We start from the raw sequence: 12,100 nt of genomic DNA, 5'->3' as shown, positions 1-12,100 counted from the left end.
ATAAAGCCTTTGAATTACAAGTTAAGTTATTTCCATATTCTTGGCTTGATATTTACTTAAGATCTCAGTAGGATACAATATGATATATTGAACTGCAGAAACAATAAATAACTTGCACCAACTTCTCTGATATTTAAGCCATGGTTGCTAGTGTGAGGACCAGGTCAATCAAATTCAAACACACCCAAAAATGTTTAACCTTTCTGAAAGAATTCATGAAGGTTTGCATTCCATCCATGCCAACATGGATGGACGTGAGTATCGGAGGCACTCCTCAACAGCAATGAGGATCTTTTTGTTGAGAGATGTTCTTACAAAATATGTTCCTTTTTGTGTGTGCTATTTTAATTTAGATAAACAGTACTGTGTAATGTACCTCATTCTATTTCCCATTCTTTTTCTTTTATGGTTTAGGGGGGTAGGAGGAGTATCTTTTTCTTCTAGTGGTTTGGTGAAAACCTGTCATAATTCAGTCTTTCACAGCTGCTAGTCAATGGCAAAGTCAAAAGTGAGATTTTCTAAGTCAGGTATGCCCAGACTTGCTTGGAGTAACTATCTGAAGAGATTAGACATTTATGTAGAACAAATACATGATGGAAGCATGCAAGAGCTGTTTACCTTAGAACTCTTAGGAAAGGATGGGGGAAGGGAATGTAGAGTGGCAGGGTGGCTGCCCCACGTGCACAGGGTTGAGTTAATCATATTCCTCACTTCAAGGTCCATTGCCATCATTGATCTGTGCAAATCACCACCCTTATTTTATTTATTTATCGTCTGTGTAATTCCAATTTCTCACTCCTTCCTCCTTCGTCCCCTCATAGGCAATCGTGATGGTGTCTTGAATCTTTTTGTCTTCCTTCATTTCCATAAAGGTAAAGGGAGTGTTTTTTTTTTTTTAATTTACTTATTTACATGAAAGAGAGAGAGACACAGCCAGAGAACTCCCATCAGTTGGTTCACTCACCAACTGCCCACCAAGGCCAGGACTGGGTCAGGACAGAGCCTGGAGCCAAGAACTCAATTCAGGTCTCCCACAGAGGTGGCAGAAATTCAATTACCTGAGCTCTCATGTCTACCTCCCCGGGGTCTGCATTAGCAGGAGGCAGGAGCTAGAGCCAAGTACTGAACCCAAGCACTCTGATATGGGATCTGGGCATCTTAACTACTAGGTTAAACATCTTCCCCTAAAAGCAGCTTTAATTTACTTAACAAGTATTATACTACTTTTTCTATTTTTTCCCTCTGTACTATGCTTTTAAATTCATCTGTTACCATTTGCTAATTTTAATTTTTCCTAAAAATTTTATTTATTTATTTGAGAGGCAGAGTTACAGACAGAGAAAGGGAGAGACAGAGAGAACCATCCACTGGTTCACTCCCCCATAGCCACAATGGCTGGGCCGATCTGAAGCCAGGAGCCAAGAGCTTCCTCTGGATCTCCCACGTGGGTGCAGGGGCCCAAACACTTGGGCCACCTTCTACTTCCCTCTCAGGCAATAGCAGAGAGCTGGATCAGAAGAGGAGTAGCCAGGACATGAACCTGGCGCCCATACGGGATGCCAGTACAACAAGCAGATGCTTAGCCCACTCTGCCACAGCGGTGGCCCCAGCTGCTTCTAATTCTTGACTTGCTTTCATGAGGTACAATCTCCATATTTTTCCCGAATATGCACACTCAAGCAAACATCTGACCACTATACATAATTCTGCCATGAATATACTTATAGGAGTTCCCACAGGGAGAGCCGAAATCATGAGAAAAGGTAATATACAGAAGGCCTTGTTATGAGATTTCTGACTCAAGCATAAACAAAACTAGATATTCTGGTTGGAAGAATGAGCTGAGAGATCATTATCTCTCATTTTGTGTGTGTATGTGTGTGTTTTTAAGATTTATTTATTTATTTGAAAGGCAAAGTTAGAGAGTAGGGAACAGAAGGGAGGAGAGAGAGAGAAAAGTCTTCCATCTGCTAGTTCACTTCCTAGAGGGCTTCTTCCAGGTCTCCTACATGGATGCAAGGGCCCAAGCACTTGGGCCATCTTCTGCTTTCCCAGGCCATTAGCAAAAAGCTGGATCTGAAGTGGAGCAGCCCGGTTTTGAATTGGTACCCACATGGGATGCCGGCATTGCAGGCAGCGACCTGCTACACCATGCCAGCTCCCGAGTTTTGTTTTTTAAGAACAGGATTTTAAAGCTTTCAAATGTCACTTTTTCAAAAATTTGGTTACATCATTGCAAAGTAGTGTTTTAGAAAGAGTCCTATCTTTCTGTTTTTGTAAAGCTATAGCTTTGTGGTTTGTTTTTAAGCAAAAACTACTATATCAAAAGCCATATGCAAAGCTCTTAAGCTGATTTTTGGAAAATAAAAGTTACTTCTAAAACTACTTGGGGCCAGCACTGAGGCACAGAGGGGTAAGGCCACAGCCTGCGTAGCCAGCATCCCACATGGACACTGGCTGCTCCACTTCTGATCCAGCTCCCTGCTGCAGAGGATGACCCAACTCCTCGGGCCCCTGCACCCACATGGGGGACCAGCAAGAAGCTCTGGGTTCCTGGCTTCAGCCTGGCCCAGCAGAGTCATTGCAGCCATTTGAGGAGTGAACCAGTGAACAGAAGACTCTGATCTCTCTCTCCCCTTCTCTTTCTCTGTAACTCTGCCTTTTAAGTAAATAAATCTTTAAAAAAAACTAATAGTATATTTTTGCAGTATAAATCCATCCATAGTAAGAACAAAATTCACTTTTTAGATAAAGACATAATAAACCATCTTTTTGACTCATTCCTAAATAAGAAGATTCTAACAAAATGCATGATGTTACAAATATAACTGAAAATAAAAGAAAGCAATAAAAATAACTGCCCCTTAGATAACTTCACAGATACGGTGTTGACTTCATTAAGGTTACATTTAACCTTAGAGGTGAACATTTTAGTTCTAACTAATCGATACATGCAAATAATTTTTTAAAATGTTTGTGATGAGAGTAAATTTAAAAGAAATCCAACAGTTTCTTTCATACTAAAATATGACAGCTGATTACACAAGTTTTTAAAATGAAAACTAGATTAAAGTTTTGTTCTCAATTCTGATAATGTAATAAAGACCGTCTTAAAGATTTCAAAGGACTGTGTATCTCAACAATATATCTAGCATCTCGACTTGCCACTCTCTCTCTCTTAAGGTATAAATATCAGGGTTGTAATGCCGAGTTTGGAGCATTGGGATTTCATAAGAATACTGAATTGTGAAGTGCTGATTCAATACTCAAGAATTTCCTCTGCCAAGAGCTCTACAGTAAATTATAGGGCGCATTTTAAAACTTAAAATCACTGCCACAGAATGTCAAGAAATATTTCTTGGAGCCACATACAACCAAATAGTAGAAATATTAACATCTAACCAACCTGAGGGGAAAATGCACTGTTCAGAGGAAAATCTGTCCAAAATTTCTGGATTCATATTTAACTCAAAGTTCAAAGCTATCGACAATACCTGCAGACTGTGTTCCCATTACTGATGGCTTACAAGTGTGAATTAGCACTTCCTAATTCAGCAGAAAGCAGAGCGTGAGAAAAGACCTGCACACAGCCTGAGGCATCTATCTTCAAACCTGCCAGAAATTATTGCTAGTAATTTTAATATGTCTTATAACTGAAAATGATAACACATTTTTTTTATTTTTTATTTTTTATTTATTTTTTATTTTTTTATTTTTTTTATTTTTTTGACAGGCAGAGTGGACAGTGAGAGAGAAAGAGAGACAAACAGAAAGGTCTTCCTTTTGCCGTTGGTTCACCCTCCAATGGCCGCCGCGGTAGCGCGCTGTGGCCGGCGCACCGCGCTGATCCGATGGCAGGAGCCAGGTGCTTCTCCTGGTCTCCCATGGGGTGCAGCACCCAAGCACTTGAGCCATCCTCCACTGCACTCCCTGGCCACAGCAGAGAGCTGGCCTGGAAGAGGGGCAACCGGGACAGGATCGGTGCCCCGACCGGGACTAGAACCCGGTGTGCCGGCGCCGCAAGGCGGAGGATTAGCCTAGTGAGCCGCGGCGCCGGCCGATAACACATTTTTAAATCTAAAATTTATCGATTTCCATATCTTTTTTTTTTTTTTTTTGACAGGCAGAGTGGACAGTGAGAGAGAGAGAGACAGAGAGAAAGGTCTTCCTTTTTTCCATTGGTTCACCTCCCAAATGGCTGCTGTGGCCGGCGTGCTGCGCTGATCCAAAGCCAGGAGCCAGGTGCTTCCTCCTGGTCTCCCATGCGGGTACAAGGGCCCAAGGATTTGGGCCATCCCCCACTGCACTCCTGGGCCACAGTAGAGAACTGGACTGGAAGAGGAGCAACCGGGACAGAATCCGGCGCCCTGACTGGGACTAGAACCCGGGGTGCCAGTGCCAAAGGCAGAGGATTAGCATATTAAGCTGCGGCTCCAGCCTCCGTATCTTCTAAGAATCCATTAAGCCGTCCATGTAGCTCAAGAGTTAGAGAAACACAGATGGATGGTAAACCACGATGAAAGTTGTATTACGTGCCTCTGGGTATCACTGATTACAACTAGCATCCAAGGAACCAAAAAGGAAAGGGCTGTTCTTTTCGTGGGCACAAGTCATGGGAAGTGTGTCTTTGTTATGCTATTTTTATAAACAAGAAAATGGTAATTGAGGTTAAGTAAAATGAACAAAGTCATGCAGATCACATACACCAGAAACAGACCTAACCCAGATCTCACACTCCTAACTCAGACTATTTGTTTTACACCATTCCTTCTCAGAAAAAGAGTCTTTTGGGTGCTTCTGGAAAATAATAAGGTTTTAATTATTTAAACCATCAATTTAAAAGTACTATGATCCTGAAACTCTTACTGGGCTACTAGTTACTACCTAACTAAATTTCTGGTACCACAACTTCTGATACTCAGATTCCATCAAAAACCTTCTCACTTAACTATAAGATTGTCTTATTGTCACCTTGAGAGAACATTCAATGCAGCTCAAAACAACACATTTTTTAGTCCAGTGCTCTCTCTATTATAATATCACTCTATTCCCAGGACCAACGTACAAAGCACAAATCTCCCTTCTTACCCCATAGTCTGTGTCCTCTGTCCTCTGCACTTTCAGACCTGGAAAAAATATAAAGAGTATATAAGTATCAGATCCTTCTATACAAATATATTCCTCTTCTTAAGACTTAAGCCAACAGTGTAGTTTGCAGTTGGGCTGAGGGGTCATAGTCAACCTATTTAAAAATTATTAGAACTATTTCCACTAGGTGGCTGTCTTTACAAAGAACTGAAAGAGCTATGTGAGCCTGTGGTAATTTGAAAGTTCTGAAGCTTACCTTTCACAGAGATAAGCTTATATGCAGCCATTTGGTGGATTCACTCATACAAAGCATCTACCCATGATTTTATATTTTCATCATTTTGGAAAAGCCATGTATTAAAAATGTAATGCACTTTTTAAAAATGAAAGAGAGATTTTCCTTGTTTCTAATTGAACATTTTCTCAAAGAAATAAAGAATTTCACCTAGAAGACTAAAAGACATATATGAAAATTACGGGACCTGGCTCTGTGGCTCAATGGATTAAAGCTCTGGCCTGCAGTGTGGACATCCCATATGGGTGCCTATTCAAGCCCCAGCTGCTCCACTTCCAATCCAGCTTTCTACTATGGCCTGGAAAAGCAGCAGAAGATGCCCCAAGTCCTTGGGCCCCTGCACCTGTGTGGGAGACCTGGAGGAAGCTCCTGGCTCCTGGCTTTGGAGCGACCCAGCTCCAGCCCTTTAAGCCATTTGGGGAGTGAACCAGCAGATGGGAGACCTCTCTTTCTCTCTCTCTGCCTCTATCTTTCAAATAAAGATATCAATTAAAAAAAATTATGTATATGTAATCACATTTGATTTTGTTAGATTCAAAAGGTGGATGAAAAAATTAAGTACTCTTTAATATTTGGAAGAAGAGATTTATAACTGCTATTTATAACTCAAATTTGTTTTACATCATATCTCCAGATGATAAAGGCATTGTAAGTAAAATATTTATTGAATAGAATATATGCTACAATTTCTTACTCTGGTGAACAATGAGATTGTCTATTCCCATCATATGCTTTGTTATTTGATTTGTGGCAAAATTGAGATAGGTTTTGGACAAGATTGTTTGGTCATTTTTCAGTAAATGTTATATTCAAGATAACAAAACAGACATGCTCAAATTGTAAGCATATAGCCTGATTAATTCACACAAATTAAATTAGTGCATTTTCACACAATTGTAGATTTTATCTTTTTTTCATCCAGAAACCTTTTATTTAAGGAATACAAACGTCATACATTTCATAATTACAACTTCAAGAACATGGTGAATCTTCCCACCATGCCTGCCCTCCTACCCACACTCCCACCCCTCTTCCTCTGCCCTCTCTTATTACAATGCTTATTAAGATCTATTTTCAATTAACTTTATACATATACACATATGATTAACTCTATGTTAAGTAAATAGTTCAAAAATAGTATGGAAAAAAAAAAAAAACAGTTCCTCAACAGAGAAGACAAGGGCTGTTCAAAGTAATTGCTTCTCAAAGTGTCAATTTCACTTCTACAAATTGCCTTTCAGGTTCTCTATTAGTTATCACATGTCAGGGAGAACATATGGCCTTTGTCCCTTTGCAACTGGCTTATTTTACCAAGTATCATGTTTTCCAAATTCATCCATTTTGTTACAAATGATTGGATTTTGTTTTTGTTTTTGTTTTTGTTTTTGTTTTTGTTTTTACTGCTGTGTGATACTCCATGGTCTACATACACCGTAAGTACTTTAACCAGTTTTCAGTTGATGGGCATTTGGGTTGATTCCATGTCTTAGCTATTGTGAATTGAGTTGCAATAAACATGGGGGCGAGATAACTATTTCACATGCTAATTTCATTTCCCTTGGGTAAATTCCCAGAAGTGGGATGGCTGTGTCATATGGTAGGTCTATATTCAGATTTCTGAAATATCTCCATATTGTCTTTCACAGTGGTTTTGCCAGTTTACATTCCCACCAAAAGTGCATCAGGGTACCTTTTCCCCCCACATCCTCACCAACATTTGTTGTTGGTTGATTTCTGTATGAAAGCCATTCTAACAGGGGTGAAGTGAAACCTCATTGTGGTTTTGATTTGCATTTCCCTGATGGCTAGTGATCCTGAGCATTTTTTTTTTCATATGTTTGTTGGCTATTTGGATTTCCTCTTTTGAAAAATGCCTGTTAAACTTCTTTGTCCACTCCTTAACTGGTTGTTTGTTCTGTTATTTTTTAGTTCCTTGATATCTTTCTATAGTCTGGTTATTAATTGTTTATCAGTTGCATTGTTTGCAAATAATTTCCCCCATTCTGTCAGCTGCCTCATCATTTTCCTGAATGTTTCTTTTGCAGTACAGAAACTTCTAAATTAGCTGTAATCCCATTTGTCAATTTTGGTTTTGATTACCTATGCCTCTGTAGTCTTTTCCAATAAGTCATTACCTATGCCAATGTCTTACAGGGTTTCCCTAATGTTCTCTAATAATTTGATGGTATCTGGTCATAGATTTTGGTCTTTAATCCATTTTGAGTGGATTTTTGTATAAGGTGTAAGGTAGGGGTCTTGCTTCATACTTCTACATGTGGCTATTCAGTTGTCCCAGCATCATTTGTTGGAGAGACTGTCATTGCCACAGGGATTGATTTTAGTTATTTTGTCAAAGATAAGTTGATTGTAGAGACTTGGATTCTGGCACTTCTGTTCTGTTCTGTTGGTCTGTCTATCTGTTTTTGTACCAGTACCAGGCTGTTTTGATTACAATTGCCCTGTAGTATGTCTTGAAATCTGGTATTGTGATGCCCCAAGCTTTGTTTTTGTTGTATAAGATTGCTTTAGCTATTTGGGGTTTCTCATGTTTCCATATTAATTTCAGCATCATTTTTTCTGTTTCTGAGAAGAATGTCCTTGGTATTTTGATTGATAACAGAGTTGCTGGGTCATAAGCTTTGCGTATGTTCAGCTTTAGTAGATACTGCTAATTCCCTGAAGTAACTGTACGATTCTACACTCCCATCAGTAGTATACAAGAATTCCATTCTCCCACTTACTCCTTAGCAGTTGGTATTGTCAGTCTTTTAAATTGTAGCCATTCTGATGGTTATATAGTAGTATCTCCTGGTGGTTTTCAATTGAATTTCCAAAAAACTAATTCTTTTTATACTTATATTTTTCCCAATATTTTGATAATTTTTCTATAATATTTTGTATCTTTCACTTAATTTGTATCAGTTCTTTATATAGCTGAGGCTTGTCAAGTGTATGGTCAGTTATAAATACAGATTGAGCATCCATAATTGAAAAATCCAAAATGCTCTGAAATCCGAAACTTTTTGAGCAAAGGGTTTTGGATTTGGGAGCATCCCAGATTTCAGACTTTCAGATTAGTACTGCTCAACTGGAAAAAATTGTGAAAAGATTCCAAAATACAAAAAATTCTGAAATCTGAAACACTTCTGGTTCTAAGTATTTTGGCTAATGGGTACTCACAACTGTATTTTTAAATATCTTCTTCCATTCTGGGGCTTGTTATGTTTTTAATGGCATCTCTGATAAACTAAGTGTAACTTATCAATTTTACTTCCTTTATGGTTAATGCATGCTTTGGGTTCTGTTTTAAGAAAATCCTTGCCAATTTCAAGTTCATTAATATATTCTTAGAGCATTATTACTTAACCTTTTATAGTTAGAGCTAATCTACCTCCAATTGCTTTTGGTATAGGGTATGAAGCAGGGGCAGAAACTCATATGGATATCAAATTGTCCCAACACTGTTTAATGAAAATCAAACATTATATTACCATATCAATTTCACCTTTTTAATAAATCAAGTAGCTGCACATACCGTGGGTTCATTTCTGTTCTTTCTATTCTGTTTCCTTGGACTCTTTGCCTAGTCTTGAGTCCCTGGCCTTCATTACTGTAGCAATGTAACAAGTCACAATATCTGGTGGTGCAAGTCCCCCAGCCTTTTTCTTCTTTAAAATTATCTTAACTGTTCTTGGTCTTTTGCATTTCTATATGAATTTTAGAATCAACTTGTAAATTCTGGAAGAAAAACAAAAACAACAGATTTTTACTGGGATAGATTTATTCTAATAGATTTATTAATCAATAAATCAGTTTGGGAGAAACTGGCATCTGGTAGTTTTGTAATGTGTCAGTTTAGCTACGTAAAACTAAAATCTCCCAGAGACAAGCATTTAGCCCAGCTGTTGAGATACTGGTTAAGATGCCCTCGACCAATATCACAGAGCCTGAATTCAGTACCTGGCTCTGGCTCCTGATTCCAGCTTCCTGCTAATGTGGACACTAGAAGGTATCCCAGTGATGGCCCAGTCTGAACATTTCAAGTATTTGGGGAGTGAACTGGTAGAAGGTTCTTGTTCTCTCTCTCTCTCTCTCTCTCTCTCTCTCTCTCCCTCCCTCCCTCCCACCCTTCCTCCCTCTTTCCTTCCCTCTTTCCTTCTCATTCTGTCTCTCTGGTTCTTTGCCTCTCAAATAATGAAAATTAAATGACATAAATGCCATCTCCCAGAATTTGCTTTATTTGTAGCTTGTGGTTAAGATGAGCCCAGGAACCTCTTTTGTTGGAATTAGGAAAGCAGAATCATGGCAACAGCTATATTTTTCACATTCAGATGTCAGAGCAGGCTTTGTTATAACTCCTGTACATTGTCACTGATCTCTTGGCTCATGTTGTTGGTGTGTTTATAGCAATCAGGCCTGTAATTTCTCCAAATTCCTCCGAATCCTTTTCAGCTTCTCCAGCTTCTTGGCAAAAGGTATCAGTTTCTCCTGCTGGACACCCACATCAGCAAGGTTGGAAGCAATGAGAGCTGAGATAATCCAGATTCTGATCCTGTTCTACTTGTTTCATATCCTTCCCTTCTCAACTGTGTCCCATACAGATTTCAAGCTCCAGCACTAGACACAAAGAAAACAGTGCTACAAGTGTTGCTAGTGCTACTATTTTACCAGCTCCCATGTTACATAATGTCAAATTGTTATCACAGTTCAGACACACACACACTATGTATTTATTTCTTTGTCTTATTGCTTCTGCTTCTCTGATTAAACTCTGATTTACACATATCTTTATAATACTGAGCCTTTCAATTTATGACCATGGTATATGCCTCTATTAATCAAACCATCTTTAATTTCTCTCAATAATTATTTGTAGTTTTTTGGCATGATAGTCTTTTTATTTAAAAAAAAAAAGATTTACTTATTTTATCTGAAAGTCAGAGTTAGAGAGAGAGGAAGAGACAGATATCTTCAACCACTGGTTCACTCTCCAAATGGCCACAACAGCCAGGGCTGGGCCAGGAGATTAATCTGGGTATCCCACGTGGATGGCAGGGAGTCAAGTACTTAGGACATCTTCATCTTTCACTGCTTTTCCAGGTGCATTAGCAGGGAGCTGGATGGGAAGTGGAGCAGCCAGGACTCAAACAGGCACCCATACAGGATGTTACCATCATAGGTGGCAGCTTAACCCACTACACAATACTGGCCCCTGGTGTGAGCTTTGTGTATCTATCATTGTATTCATTCCCAAGTGTTTAAAGTTTTGATGTAATTATAGATCTTACCATTTGATTTTATTTACAATTATTTCTTGCTGGTATATCAAACTACAAACATTTTAAAATATTTTCGGGACAGGCATGTGTCATAGCAGGTTATGCTGCCACTTGGGATGCCCATGTTCCCTATAAGAATGCCAGTTCAAATCTCAGTTCCTCCACTTCCAATTCAGCTTCCTGCTTATGCACCTAGGAAGGTAGAAGATGATGATTCAAGTACCCAGGTCTATGCCACCCATGTAGGAGAACCAGATGGAGCTTCTGGCTCTGGGTTTTAGCCTGGTCCAGCCCTGGCTGTTCTTGGCATTTGGGGAGTGAACCAATGGATGGAAGATTTCTCTCTCTCTCTCTCTCTCTCTCTCTCTCCCTCCCTCCCTCCCTCCCTCCCTCTTTGTCATTTTATCTTCCAAATAAATCTTCAACAAAAATTTTATTCAAGTATCTCACAAACTTGCTTAAAGTCAGTCATTAATTCTAAGAGTTTATAAACTCTTTTGGATTTTCTATATATATTATCCTATTATCTGAGGTTATATGTGTTTTTTTTTTTTCCTTTTTGGATTGCTGATAGAAGTGTTGATACAAATGGTGAAGGTAAACTTGTCTCATTGTCCCTCTCTGAGGGGTATCTTTAAGTAATTCACTACTAAATATTACATTTTCTCCAGGTGTTTTAAAAATAGGTTCTCCTTATCAGATAAAACATTCTTCCTATTGTTTGCTAAGAGTTTTGAATCACGAATGGTTGCTGCATTGCCAAATGCTTTTCCTGTATCTACTAAGTTGACAATATCATCCTGCTTTTGTTACTACAGTGAGTTACACTGATTAAGTGTCAAATGTCAAACCAACTTCACCAAATGCCAATTTGGTCATAATATATCATCCTTTTTCTATATTGACATATTCAATTTGTGAATATTTTGTTTAGAATGCTTTCTGGTCTATTCTTGAAGAGTTTGGCCTATAATTGTCATTTCTTAAAAGCTTTTTTCAAACTCTGGTACCTCAGTTTATGCTGACCTATTAAAATTAGTTAAAAATGTTCCATATTTTTCTATGTTCTTGTGTGTAAAATTAGCATAACTTCTTCCTTAAATAATTGGAAGAATTCTCTCATAATGCTATCTAGTCCTAAAGGCTTCTTACGGGAAGGCTTTTAAAAATTACAGAACCAACTTAGTGTATAGGGAACTACACAACATTAGTGTGATGTATATAAAATTGCCTATAAGTACAGCTGCAGTAGCAGCCATATGTTTTACTATATTTTCACTATCATTTAATTCAAAATTCTAGTTTCCACTGCAGTTTCTTACTTGAGACACAGCTTATTTAGAACTATATTGCTTCATTTCCTAACGGCTGAGGGTTTTCACTAACCAGCTGGACCCCACTGTGTCAGAGAACAGTCCGCATGATCGCAACCCTCTGA

The 12,100-nt window shown here is 38.6% G+C and overlaps 1 long non-coding RNA gene across 2 annotated transcripts in view; it reads right to left on the bottom strand.

Annotated features, from left to right (window-relative positions):
• LOC133775669 (uncharacterized) overlaps positions 1 to 12,100 on the bottom strand; it is an 86,777-nt gene that overhangs the window by 62,240 nt on the left and 12,437 nt on the right. For both annotated transcript variants that reach the window (XR_009868295.1, XR_009868296.1), the window contains exons 4-5: positions 8,919 to 9,121; positions 5,089 to 5,126 (exon numbers count right to left, since the gene is read on the bottom strand). This is a non-coding gene — a long non-coding RNA (uncharacterized LOC133775669). The remainder of the gene's footprint in view (positions 1 to 5,088; positions 5,127 to 8,918; positions 9,122 to 12,100) is intronic.

This window comes from Lepus europaeus, chromosome 17 (assembly GCF_033115175.1).
Source record: "Lepus europaeus isolate LE1 chromosome 17, mLepTim1.pri, whole genome shotgun sequence".
NCBI classification, from domain to species: Eukaryota; Metazoa; Chordata; class Mammalia; order Lagomorpha; family Leporidae; genus Lepus; species Lepus europaeus.
The sequence above is the reverse complement of the archived record's forward strand: the minus strand, read 5'-3'. Positions and strand labels throughout refer to the sequence as shown.